Consider the following 14,170-nt stretch of genomic DNA (forward strand, 5'->3'; position numbering starts at 1 on the left):
GGCATTTGAATTAAATTTTTAGAAAAACTTTCATAGTATTTAATTTTTGAATAGGTAATACAAGCATACAATACAAAATTCAAAAGGAACAAAAGTGTAAATATCAGATTATTATACTGTATATCCTCCTAGAAGTTATTGCATGTATATATGGGCATATCTGTACATACAGGAATATTTCTTTAAGATCAGTTAATGTTTTCTTCTGCATTGGAGCCTATGGAAATCAGATGGCTCTCTCCTTCTGATGAAGGCTCTCCTTACTGTTGATTTCAAAAAGACACACCAAACTTTAGTACAATCATTCACATTAGGGCTTATGTTTTATTGTCTTATTATTCTGTCTCAGTCATTAAGCCTCATCATTGTGGATGCTGTCAGTAAAAGTAATGGTTCCTTTGGTTTTCACAGTGCCTTTCAGGTTACTCTGGAGCAATACAGATAAAAACCACACTCTGCTTGGACACAAATTTTCAAGCTTGCCCTAATATGAACTGCTTTTTATTCTTGGTACATAGTGACTCCCCTCAGATTGACCCTGGGATTCCCCATCACCATCATTTTAGAGGTTGCCCTCCCCTCTCTTCTGGATAAGATCTCATGTTTCCTGTATCCCATTTATTTCCCTTTCTTGGTTTACTCTTTCGTATTTGTGGAGCACATCCTTCCGTAGCTTCCTCCAAAAGAGTATACGTATGAGTTATATATTTTGAGATTTTGATCGTTTTTTGAGTTTTAGAAAATTTATACTTTATTGATAGGCTGTCTACATGTAGAATTCTATTCTTCCCATTTATAATGTAAAAGGAATTGCTCCATTGTCTTCTGTGTTCTTGTTGGAATACAGAAGCCATTCTGATTCCTCATTCTCTGAATATTTGTTGGTGTTGGTATTGTTGTTGTCCTCTAAACGCTGTTAGCATCTTCTCTTCATCCCCAGGTTCTGAAATTCCATAAGGATATGCCTTGGTGTAGGTCTCTTATCATCCATTTTACTGGGCATTTGCTGACCCCTTTCAATATCCAAATTCCATGTGTTTTAATCTGGGAAATTTTCTTGAATTATTGTATTAATTTTTGCCATGTACTTTTTCTGTTCTTTTCCTCTAGAACTTCACGTTGTTCATATGTTAAATTTCCTGGGCTGATCCTCCAATTTTCTTATGTCTGTCTCTTATTTTCCTCTCTATATATTTTTGTTCTAATTTTTAGGTAAATTCCTCAACTTCAACTTCCAGCACTTCCATTGAATTTTTTCATTTCTGCCATCATGTTTTGGATTTCCAAATGTTATTTTTTTTTAATTATCCGAATTTTTAACATTATGTCTGTTTCATAATTACAATATCTTGGTTAGGTGCAATGGCTCATGCATATAATCTCATAGAACTTTGGGAGACTGAGGTAGGCAGATCACTTGAGTTTGGGAGTTCAAGACCAGCTTGGGCAACATGGCAACATACCACCTCTACAAAAAAAAAAAAAAAAGAAAAGAAAATTACAAAAACAATTATAGAGGCCAGGTGGCACTTGCCTGTAGTCCCAGCTACTTGGGGCCTTTTATTCCAGGTCTAGAGGTTTCTAGAAGTGCTAGTTCCTGAAACTTAGAGGACTCTCAGCATTAACTGGGTTTTTCTCAGCTTTCTGAGACTGTAATAACTTAAGGTCTGGCTTTCTCAGTTCTACTAATCGGTTACTACTCTTTTATCTCCTTTCCAGATTCCAAAATACTGTTGCCATTGTCTCTTCATCTATTCTCCCATTCTTGTTGGTTTGTTCATCCCTTTATTGTAGTTTGTGCATTTGAAAGCTAGTGAAATTAAGCACAGGTAGCCAAACAGCCATTCTAACTCAAGGCTCTACATTTTTTTCTTTCAATGACTATATTTTTTAATATTCAAATCTTCTAATTGGTCCTTTTCATATCTCCTCATTCTGTTTTCAACCTCTTTTTTCATGATTTTTTACTTTTCAGTGGAGGTTTTGGTTTCATTTATTTATTTGAAATAATTAATACATTTACTTTAAAGTTTTATCTGATCATTCTGTAAAATTAGTTTTATCTGAAGTGAATCCATGTTTGAGACGGAGTCTCGCTCTTGTCTCCCAGGGCTGGAGTGCAATGGTAAGATCTCGGCGCACTGCAAACTCCACCTCCTCGGTTCAAGCGATTCTCCTGCCCGAGGCTCCCGAGTAGCTGGGATTACAGGCGCCCGCCACCATGCGTGGCTAATTTTTTTATTTAGTAGAGAGGGGGTTTCGTCATGTTGGCCAGGCTGATTTTGAACTCCTGGTCTCAAGTGATCCGCCCGCCTCGGCCTCCTGAAGTACTGAGATTACAGGCGTGAGCCACCGAACCCAGCCGGTTTGTTGACTTCTTTTTTTAACATTAACTTCTTTCCTTCGGTTTTGCATTTAGTTTACAGTCCCATTTGGAATTTGAAGTATTTTGCTCTTTTCGTTTTGTTTTTCATTCCCTCTCACTCCCCCTACTCCACCTCCATACTCAATTATCCTGTTGAAAGCTTTGGGGGTCCTCAATCCAGGTTCAGTTCTGGTAAGGGCAGTGAGAGGGACAGTCCTGCAGAACAACTGGGCCATGGCAATTCCAGGATGAGGCACAGGGGAAGCTCGACTCAGCTCTTGGTCGCAAGGCTTTATCTCATCCTTCTCTCCCAGCCTAGAGCTGGATGGGAGCCACTGCTCCTTCAGCACTTGGCACATGTTCATTTCCGGCCTCCTTCCATAAGGATAGGGGATGAGACATGAATCCCACCTTAGTCCTGGGCCTCCGTGACTGAGAGCCTGCCTCTGCTTTCCTATCTCTCAGGGAACTCTTTTGACTCCTTTGCCACCACTGACTGCCACTGCAACCAAAACCCAGCAAGTCCACCAAGCCTTGCAGCCCTGATCACAGTCTGTGTTTCTGTGCCAGCCTGGATCTTCAAAAGTGCTTGCCTTGTAGTTGGGCCTGACTATACCACCTTCCGTTTTCTCTTTTTACTTTATTCGGGAGGCATATGTTTCTCGAGTGGAGGCAGTTCTTGAACTTACTACTCCATCTTGATCTGGCTCTCAGTAAGTTTTTTGTTTGTTTTTTTTTTTTTTTGATCTGTGATTTTGTTTTTAATTATCTTAAGTCTTATGATCACACATAATTTTTAAATTTGTGTATATCTCTTCTACTTTCATGCTTATCAGTTGGCAAAAGCACCATTCCCAATCACAAATACACAGTAGTTCTACAGTTTTATGTTCCTGAATGGCTGTTTAAAGACAATCTTAAATGATAACGTAGTCTGACTTAGTAAAGAATTCAAGAGTGAAGTTTAACTTGCTACTATTTTAAAGACATCTGACTTTATAGATCATCTATGAAATGTGAGAAGAGTTAAATAATCTTTATTTGATATTACACATAAACCACACGAAAATGCGTTTCAATAAGTAAAAGGAACCATTTTAAGTACAGGGAATTCTAATTAGATTGGCATAGTTAAGGCCAAAAATATAAAGCAGACATTGCTATATTATCTTCAGCCCTTGCCTTTAAGAGACAAATGAGGCCAGGAGCAGTGGCTCACATCTGTAATCTCAGCACTTTGGGAGGCCAAGGCAGGCAGATCACTTAAGGTTAAAAGTTTGAGACCAGCCTGGCCAACATAGTGAAACCCTGTCTCTACTAAAAATATAAAAATTAGCTGGGCATGGTGGCAGGCACCTGTAATCCCAGCTACTCAGGAGACTGAGGCAAGAGAATCACTCAAACCCAGGAGGTGGAGGTTGCAGTGAGCCAAGATCGTGCCATTGCACTCCAGCCTGGGCAACAAGAGCAAAATTCCATCTCAAAAAAAAAACCAACCAACCAAACAATATTCAGAAAAACAAACATATTAATTTAACCACAAGACAGTCTTAGTTTTAAATCAGGACTGCCCAATGAAAATATTTTGTCAGTTATTTATGATCTGAATTCTGGTGTATGAAATATATTAAATTATGGTACACATAAAAAAGTCATGACACACTTCTGTTTTGTAATAAATAAGGCAGTGGTGAATTATTACTCATTAGTAGCTTTTTTATATATAAGCTATCAAGTCTGCCCTTTCTGTATTGTTTCTGCCTTCTTAATGCCGGCAAAGATCACTTTTGTTCCAAATATGTGCTTCTTGGGATTCTCCAAATATTTCGTCAGTGTATCCTCTCTCCAGGTGATGCCTTTGTTCTTATTGGTGTCTGTGTTAAGAGAATCCAACAGCCTGACCTGTCTTTCACATGAAGAGATCATGGAGATTAGTCCCAGTGTTGTGCTTGCCTCCCTTTTCCATGGTGTGGCACAGGGCACACTTCTGAACAAAAATCTTGCCTTTCTCAACATCACCCATATTTAATTTTTTCTGTCATTGCTGGCATTATGAAGCTTCCTACTCAGAAACCAGATGTCGCGCTCTCCTCAGTAGGTATTCCTGAAGTTAGATCGTTGAAGTGTGTAGACCTCAATCATGCTCATCATTTTGATGCCCAAAGTGGCCAGGCCAGGTCAGCAGTGGTATGAACACACCTTAGGCTTAATGTTGTCCCTGTCTATTGCATATTACTGAAGCACCGGGCATATAAGAGGCAGTCAAGGATAAATATTAACCAAATCTAATTCTGAACATTCAGAATTCAAAGACTAATAGAGTGAAATTGAATACAATTGAAATAAATATTTGAGGTTAATTCACCTTAGAAAAATGCACTTCTGAGACACAACTGTAGAGCTTCACAGTGTTGTAGTAAGGGTTAAACAAATGGTGCATGTAAGGCACTTAGTACACTGTTCAGCACGTATTAAGTCTGCTAGGATACACTTGGTACTAGAATGCACTACAAAGGGGCCAGAGGAATCAGTGGGTAGAGAGGTCTTTAGCGGATCAACAGGAAGGGAGAAACAAAGGGGAACAGGAAATGACTCTCCAGCCAACGGGGGGAAGGATTAAAAACAGAAAGATGATTATCACCAGTGAAATGATGTTTCCCTCCCTTCCAGCAACCCTCACCCTGTACACAACAAGCAAAGAATTCTCAACGTAAATCCACAGGCTGTGGAAATCTAGAGAAGCTACAAGAAAGATAACACAGCTTCCAGACCCTCTGGAATGTACTGGGACCCTCTGTGAGGGCTGAGATTCGTCTTTGTTGTTCATAGCTTTGTGTGCGGCACATAGTGAACGTTCAATCATTATTGAATGAGTGAATAAATTAAAGGTTCTCAGAAAGAAGTTTCCATAGCAGATCCCAATACGAGCAGCTGTGTGAATGCATGTATATCATGGGTACAAAGAGGTAGCAAATCAGCAGAAAGAATATCCTCTCCACTTTCAGGATTTGGTACCATTAGAGTGCAGAAAGGGAAGAAGCAAACCAAATAAATGAATGACCAACATTGACCATGAGGAGCATTCAGGGACATATCTTTAAAACAGGAAAATGGTGACTTCTGGATTAAAAGTATCTCAGCCAGGCATGATGGCTCACACCTATAATCCCAGCATTTTGGAAAGCCAAGGCAGGTGGGTCACTTGAGCCCAGGAGTTTGAGACCAGTCTGGACAATAGAGTGAGACCCCATCTATACCAAAAAAAAAAAAAAAAGTAGCCCTCTCTCCAGCTGTAAAGCATCACTCATTAAATGTTGTGGGGGGTGGGTGTGTGTGTGTGTGTGTGTGTGTGTGTGTGTGATATTATGTTCCCTGTCAATTAAACATGTTAATTCAATTGTATGGTAAGAGTGTTTGACTCAATTCCAGCTATTACCAGAAGTACTAGAATAGGAGAATATGACAACCAGGAACAGCCCTTAAAACCAATTGTGAGGGGATTCAGAAACAAGTTGCATAGATTACAGAGCTATCTGTGTAAACTCCATGTATTCAGAGTGTAGCTGGTTTCCTGATTCTGAGGTGCTATAGAAGCGAATGGCTGAGACGACAAATCCTACTTGTTATGCATGTGACATTGGAGATGCCACTTCCCCTACTCTAGTCTTCACATTCCCTATGTCTACATAGTGAAACCATATCTATCAGGAATATTCTGATTGCAACTAGAAAACTCAACTCAAACTCAATCAAGCATTCTCATTGATGGGTGAGTATGACTGAAGAACTCTAACATGTAAACAAGACTCCTAGGGTCAATTTTTTCTCCATCCCCCTGCTCTGTCCACCCCATGTGGGTTTCACTCTCAACAAGCCCTCTCCTCTTGGTGGCAGAGTGATCTTTAGCAGCTCTGGACTTACATCTTCATTTGTATAAGTCCAGTGGAAAAAAATGACACACTTCTCCCACAGTATTAGTGGGAGTCCTGCAATGGCATCTCACTGGTTCCAAAGGGGGCAGATGCACTACCCAAAGTCTCAACCACTGTGGCTGGAGAGATAGGGTGATCTTATTCCCTTCGTCTGACATGTATGCCCAACCCCAGAGCCAAGGAAGTTTGCAAATACAATAGGAAGTTGGACCAGATGACCTCATATTCAAGGACTTCATGCTTTGTTTCACTTTAATATCATCCTCATTTCCTTCCTCCTGCCTTAGACATTGTTCCTGCACAGGTGCTGCTGAAAGTCTCCAATAATCTAAGCACTAAGACAAAAATGTTCCATAAAAGAGAAGGAAATGCAGCACCCCAGCCACACACCCACATGTAAACACAATTCTTTAATGTGTGTTAGAGAAGAATGTTGACCCCCCCCTGCCCTTCTCCACACCTTCTTCCATTCCCCGCCTCTTATATTTATATTTATATTTCCAAGATACTTATATTTCCATGGAAAAGACAGGATAGATGCTCCATCCTCCCAGGATATCTCTGCCTCTACCTCACTCCTGCATTTATTCCACCTCATCGCAGGTAGGTGAAGGGGGTGGGTGCTCTGAGAATGCATGTCTTAGCCCCCTCTGGTTATCTTTTCTCAACATGTTTTCCCTCAGCATGTTTTTTCTCCCCCTTCTTCTCTGCCTTTGCTTGAAAGATGCCTGCAGTGCTGAATGGATGCTCTCAATCAGGGGTTGAGGATTAGAAAGCTTGCTGTCGCCTATAGGACCTCTCTTTCTGCCTCATCTCTCTTGCTTCCTCCCCTACACCACTTCTCTCTGACTCTAACCAGGTAAATTTCTCCGCTTCTAAAGACTCTAGAGATTAGATTGAACCCACCTAGATAATCCAAGATAATCTCTCCATCTTGAGTTCTATAACCTTAATTACATCTGCAAAGCACTTTTTGCCATGGAAAGGAACAGGATTCAAGTGTGGATGTCATTGGAGGACCACCATTCAGCCTTACAAAATGCCTAAAGAAGCAAGATTCTAAAGCAAAGTAGATGATCCAGCAAGTGGAGAGCAGACAGCCTATCCAGTACCTCCCAAACACCCTCTTAAGCATTTCTTCCTCACAGAAACTTAGGGGCATTTCAGGGATGCTTCCTGATCATGACCTTAAAGGCACCTTCTTGAAAACTGAAATTCAGAACCTACCTGTGCTTGGCCAGGTGTGGTGGTTCATGCCTGTAATTCTAGCACTTTGGCAGGCTGAGGTGGGTGGATCATTTGAGGTTAGGAGTTCAAGATCAGCCTGGCCAACATGGCAAAACCCCGTCTCTACTAAAAGTACAAAAATTAGACAGGCATGGTGGCAGGCACCTGTAATGGCAGCTACTCAGGAGGCTGAGGCATGAAAATCACTTGAACCTAGGAGGAAGAGGTTGCAGTGAGCTGAGATCTGGCCACTGCATGCCAGCCTGGGCGACAGAGTGAGATTCTATCTAAAAAAAAAAAAAAAAAAGGACCCACCTGCAATTCAAGATAGAGAGTCAGGCTTCTCAGGCCAGTGATACCAGCAGCATTTTGTTTTCTTACCAGTAAGAAGCAGTAAGAGACAGGTCCAGCCAAGAAAAGCACACGCCCATACGTGGCTCAATACTCAGAAACAGGGACAGGAAGAAGAGTGGACTCCCGTCCTAACCCTCAAAACCACCCTGCAAGGTAAGAACTATTATATCCACCTTCAGATGAAGACATGAAGCAGGGAAACGTTAAGAAACTTGCTCAGAATCACACAGCTAATTAATGGCGTGGCTATGACTTGAACCTAGGTCAGACTTCAAGTCCACTCCCTTTCCACTATTACTAACACTCAGCACTTACATGTTTACTGCAATTTCCAACTCAGTTATAGTCCTGAAAGATATAAAATGGGCCAGGAATTTGCTTTAATTTTAGAATTAGAGGAGCCTGAATTGCCACTTACTCCAGGGTACAGATGACAATAAAGCTCTGTGGTTCAGGAAAACAGGAGGATGAGCTGCCTCCAGGCAGAAGGCTGCAGAGCAGGCATGCTTTTGAGGTGGTGGCATAGCATCAGAGAGTCCAGAGCAATGGTCTAGAGGCACAGGGGTGAGGGCTGGGTGGGATTCACGGATCTCAGTACTTGGAGAGGTCAAAGCAGGATATGAATTGTCAGATGATGTCACAGCAGCCCCATCTCATTGTGTGTGGGATTGGAGAACCAAGGAGTGTATGTCCCAGCTTCAGCCTCTGTTTTCTCACTTGGAGAAGTCACACAACGTCAGTCCTTGTCAGCTTACAGAAGACCTGATCTTCCAATTTATAACTGCATTTATTTACACGCAACAAATACTGCCAGTGCTTCTTCTGTGGAGAGGTACTAGATAAAGTAAAGGATATCGAGTTTGATTTTGTGACCTGATATTCATCAGAAAACAGTGGGAACTGGCCCCATTGCAACTGATGATAACATATCCTCAATACCCTTAAATCAGGGTGTGATTATTAATTTTATGTATCAGCTTGACTGGGCTATGTGGTGCCCAGATATTTGGTCAAATGTTATTCTGGGTATGTCTGTGAGTGTTTCAGAAGAAATTAACATTTAAGGCTGGGTGCAGTGAGTTACACCTGTAATCCCAGGAATTTGTGAGGCCTAGGCAGGCAGATCACTTGAGGTAAGCAGTTCAAGGCCAGCCTGGCCAACATGGTGAAACCCATGTCTACTAAAAATACAAAAAAAAGTAGCCAGGCATGGTGACGCATGCTTGTGGTCCCAGCTACTCAGGAGGCTGAGGTGGGAGGGTCGCTTGAACCTAGGAGGTGGAGAATTGCAGTGAGCCAAGATGGCACCATTGCACTCTAGCCTGGGTGACAAAGGGAGACTCTGCCTCAAAAAAAAAAGAAAGAAAGAAAAAGAAATGAACATTTAAACCAGTAGACTGAGTAAAGCAGACTGTCTTCCATAATATGAATGGCCCTCATCCAACCAGTTGGAGGCCTGAATAAAATAAAAACTTGATCATCCCTCAAATAAGAGGTAATTTCTGCTGATGGATGGCCTTCAAGCTGACAAATGGATTTTTCCTGATTTCATACTCCAACTGAAACCTCGGCTCTTCCTGGCTCTCAAGCCTACTGGCCTTCAGACTGAAACTATCCTTTCCTGGGTCTCTAGCTTGCCCACTGCGGATCTTGGGGCTTGTCAGCCTCCATAATTGCATGAGCCAATTCTTTATAAGAAGTATTTTTCTACATATATATTCATCTCATTGGTTCGGTTTCTCTGGAAAACCCTGACTAATACACAGGGTATAGCTCAAAGTGGGACAAGAGGGCATCACAACCAACAAAGAAAAGAATCTTTCTTTATCAAGCACCGACTTTGAGCATTTTGCACACATTGTGCCATTTAATCTCACAATATCTCATTAAAGTAGTACTATGATTCTTTAGAAATAAAGAAGCTTAATCTTGGAGAGGTTAAATAACTTGCATATTCAAGGTCCTACAGCTAATAACTGGAAGAGGTAAGAATTGATCCAGATCTGTATGGTGGCTTATTCATTCTGCTATGGGGTGAATAATGGGGTTTCGTTACCCAAAGCCCAAACAAGGGACGCCCTGGCTCACAGGATCCTGAGACCTTGTCCCTAACAAGATGCAAACAGATCGTCCCATTCAAAATCCCACATTGCGTTATGTGTTAGAAAAGAGCCTTGGGGTTCAAAAGTCTCTCACAGAAGTTCATGATAGACCAGAGAGAAAGCAGAGAGAAGGATTCCCAGGCTGAAACTTGGAAAGGGTATTATTTTTTAGCAATTTCTGCTAAGAAGTTCAAGTGAGATAACAGTTCATAGGTAATATACCTTGCCATCCCCTGAAGAGGTCATCCAAATTTTCCATTTTGAGACCAAGAGACAGAGAGAATACCAAAATTACACTTTTGTAACCCTAGAGACTTCTAGGAACCAAGACTTTAATTGTGCTTTTATATCTGATTTTGGAGGAAGAAAAAAGGAATCAGGAGGAACTTCATCAATAAAGTAGCAACCAGAATAACTCTTGAATGAGGGTAGGCATCATGGTGTTGTTTTATTAAAAAGAAAAAAAATTTTAAACCAGAATAAACCTGGTTCCAAAACTCAGATACATCTCTTACTAACTGTTCAATGCAGAGACTTTAATTTATTGCATTCCAACATCTAGCACAGTGCCTGGCAGATAATAAATGCTCTTTAACTGTATGTAGAATAGGGGGGATCTGGCAAGATGGTCAAATAGGAACAGCTCCGGTCTGCAGCTCCCAGTGAGATCAATGCAGAAGGTGGGTGATTTCTGCATTTCCAACTGAGGTACTTGGTTCAACACACTGGGACTGGTTAGACAGTGGATGCAGCCCACAGAGGGTGAGCAGAAGCAGGGTGGAGCATCATCTTACCCAGGAAGTGCAAGGGGCCAGGGACCTCCCTCCCCTAGCCAAGGGAAACTGTGAGGTACTGTGCTATCCGGCCCAGATACTACACTTATCTCACAGTTTTTGCAACCTACAGACCGGGAGATTCCCTCATGTGACTACACCACGAGGGCCCTGGGTTTCAAACACAAAACTGAGTGACTGTTTGGACAGACACCGAGCTAGCTGCAGGAGTTTTCTTTCATACTACAGTAGCACCTGGAACCCCAGCAAGACAGAACTGTTCACTCCCCTGGAAAGGAGGCTGAAGCCAGGGAGCCAAGTGGTCTCACTCAGCGAGTCGCATTCCCATGGAACCCAGCAAGCTAAGAACCACTGGCTTGAATTCTTGCTGCCAGCACAGCAGTCTGAAGTCAACCTGGGACAACTGAGCTTGGTGGAAGGAGGGGAATCCACCATTACTGAGGCTTGAGTAGGCCGTTTTCCCTTCACAGTATTAAGAAAGCTGGAGGGAAGTTCGGACTGGGTAGAACTCACTGCAGCATGACAAAATGGCTGTGGCCAGACTGCCTCCCTAGATTCCTCCTTAGTGGGAAGGGCATTTCTGAAGGAAAAGCAGCAGCCCCAATCAGGGTGTATAGATGAAACTCCCATCTCCCTGGGATAGAGCAGCTAGGGGAAGGAGCGGCTCTGGACACAGCTTCAGCAGACTTAAACTTTCCTGCCTGCAGGTTCTGAAGAGAGCAGCGGATCTCCCAGCACAGTGCTTGAGCTCTGCTAAGGGACAAACTGCCTCCTTAAATGGGCCCCTGACCACTGTGCCTCCTGACTGGGAGACACCTCCCAGCAGGAATGGACAGACACGTCATACAGGAGAGTTCCAGCTGGCATCTGACAGGTGCCCCTCTGGGACAAAGCTTCCAAAGGAAGGAGCAGGCAGCAATCTTTGCTGTTCTGCAGCCTCCGCTGGTGATACCCAGGCAAACAGGGTCTGGAGTGGACTCCCAGCAAACTCCAGCAGACCTGCAGAAGAGGGCCCTGCCTGTTAGAAGAAAAACTAACAAACAGAAAGCAATAACATCAACATCAACAATAAAAACACCCACACAAAAACCCCATCCAAAGGCCATCACGTCAAAGATCAAAGGTAGATAAATCCATGAAGATAAGCAAAAACCAGCACAAAAATGCTGAAAATTACAAAAACCAGAATGACTCTTCTCCTCCAAATGATCACAATGCCTCTCCAGCAAGGGGACAAAACTGGATGGAGAATGAGTTTGATGAATTGACAGGAGTAGGCTTCAGAAGGTGGGTAACAACAAACTCCTCTGAGCTAAAGGAGCACGTTCTAACCCAATGCAAGGAAGCTGAGACCTTGATAAAAGGTTACAGAGGAATTACCAAGTAGAATAACCAGTTTGAAGAAGAACATAAATGACCTGAGGGAGATGAAAAATACAGCATGAGAACTTTGTGCAGCATACACAAGTATCAATAGCTCAATCGATAAAGCAGAAGAAAGGATATCAGAGATTAAGATCAATTTAAGAAAATAAGGCGTGACGACAAGTTTAGAGGAAAAAGAATGAAAAGGTACAAATAAAACCTCCAAGAAATATAGGACTATGTGAAAAGACCAAACCTACAATTGATTGATATACCTGAAATGACAGAGGAGTACTTCCCCAACCTAGCAAGACACGTCAACATTCAAATTCAGGAAATACAGGAACAACACTAAGATACTCCTCGAGAAGAGCAACCCCAAGGTACGTAATCGTCAGATTCACCAAGGTTGAAACAAAGCAAAAAATGTTAAAAGCAGCCGTAGAGAAAGGTCAGGTTACACACAAGGGAAGCCCATGAGACTAATAGCAGACCTCTCTGCAGAAACCCCACAAGTCAGAAGAGAGTGGGGGCCAATATTCAACATTCTTAAAGAAAAGAATTTTCAGCCCAGAATTTCATATCCAACTAACTAAGCTTCATAAGTGAGGAAGAAATAAAATCCTTTACAGACAAGCAAATGCTAAGGGATTTTGTCACCACCAGGCCTGCCTTACAAGAGCTCCTGAAGGAAGCACTAAATATGGAAAGAGAAAACTGGTACAGGCCATTGCAAAAACATACCAAAATAAAAAGACCAATGACACTATGAAGAAACTGCATCAACTAATGTGCAAAATAATCAGCTAGCATTATGATGACAGAATCTAATTTACACATAACAATATTAACCTTAAATGTAAATAGGATAAATGCCCCCAATTAAAAGAAACAGACAGGCAAATTGGATAAAGAGCCAAGACCCATTGGTGTGCTATATTTAGGAGACCCATCTCACATGCAAAGACACGCATAGACTCAAAATAAAGGGATGGAGGAATATTTACCAAGCAAATAGAAAGCAAAAAAGGCAGGAGTTGCAATCTTGCTCTCTGATAAAACAGACTTTAAACCAACAAAGATTTAAAAAGACAAAGAAGGGCATTACACAATGGTAAACAGGTGAATGCAATGAGAAGAGCTAACTATCCTAAATGTATATACACCCAATACAGGAGCACCAAGATTCATAAAGAAAGTTCTTAGAGACCCACAAAGAGACTTAGACTCCCATGTAATAGTAGTGGGAGATATTTACAACCACTATAAATACTAGACAGATCAATGAGACAGAAAATTAACAAGGATATTCAGGATTTGAACTCAGCTCTGGACCAAGCAGACCAAATAGACATCTACAGAACTCTCCACCCCAAATCAACAGAATATACATTCTTCTCAGCACCACATCGTACTTATTCTAAAATCGACCTCATAATTGAAAGTAAAATACTCCTCAGCAAACGCAAAAGAACGGAAATCATAACAAACAGTCTCTCAGACCACAGTGCAATAAAATTAGAACTCAGTATTTTTTTTTTTCTTTCTCAGGGGAAAGCGCGAATGCAGTCCCCCACTACCACAAATTATGCAGTCGAATTTCCCACATTTGGGGAAATCGCAGGGGTCAGCACATCCGGAGTGCAATGGATAAGCCTCGCCCTGGGAAAACCACCTTCGTGATCATGGTATCTCCCCTGCCAGGTAAATATTAGAACTCAGTATTAAGAAACTCACTCAAAACCACACAACTACATGGAAACTGAACAACCTGCACCTGAATGTCTGCTGGATATATAAAGAAATTAAGGCAAAAATAAATAAGTTCTTTGAAACCAGTGAGAACAAACAGACAACATACCAGAATCTCTGGAACACAGCTAATGCAGTGTTAAGAGGAAAATTTATAGCACTAAATGCCCACATAAGAAAGTGGGAAAGATCTAAAATCGACACCCTAACATCACAATTAAAAGAACTAGAGAAGTAAGAGCAAATAAATTCAAAAGCTAGCAGAAGACAAGAAATAAT

At 41.7% G+C, this 14,170-nt stretch overlaps 1 non-coding gene across 1 annotated transcript; it reads right to left on the reverse strand.

Annotated features, from left to right (window-relative positions):
- Positions 1–13,687: 13,687 nt before the first annotated feature.
- Positions 13,688–13,851, reverse strand: LOC114672571 (U1 spliceosomal RNA). The gene has a single exon (XR_003722969.2). It is a non-coding gene; the product is annotated as a U1 spliceosomal RNA (small nuclear RNA).
- Between the last annotated feature and the right edge of the window lie 319 nt (positions 13,852–14,170).

This window comes from Macaca mulatta, chromosome 14 (assembly GCF_049350105.2).
Source record: "Macaca mulatta isolate MMU2019108-1 chromosome 14, T2T-MMU8v2.0, whole genome shotgun sequence".
NCBI lineage: Eukaryota > Metazoa > Chordata > Mammalia > Primates > Cercopithecidae > Macaca > Macaca mulatta.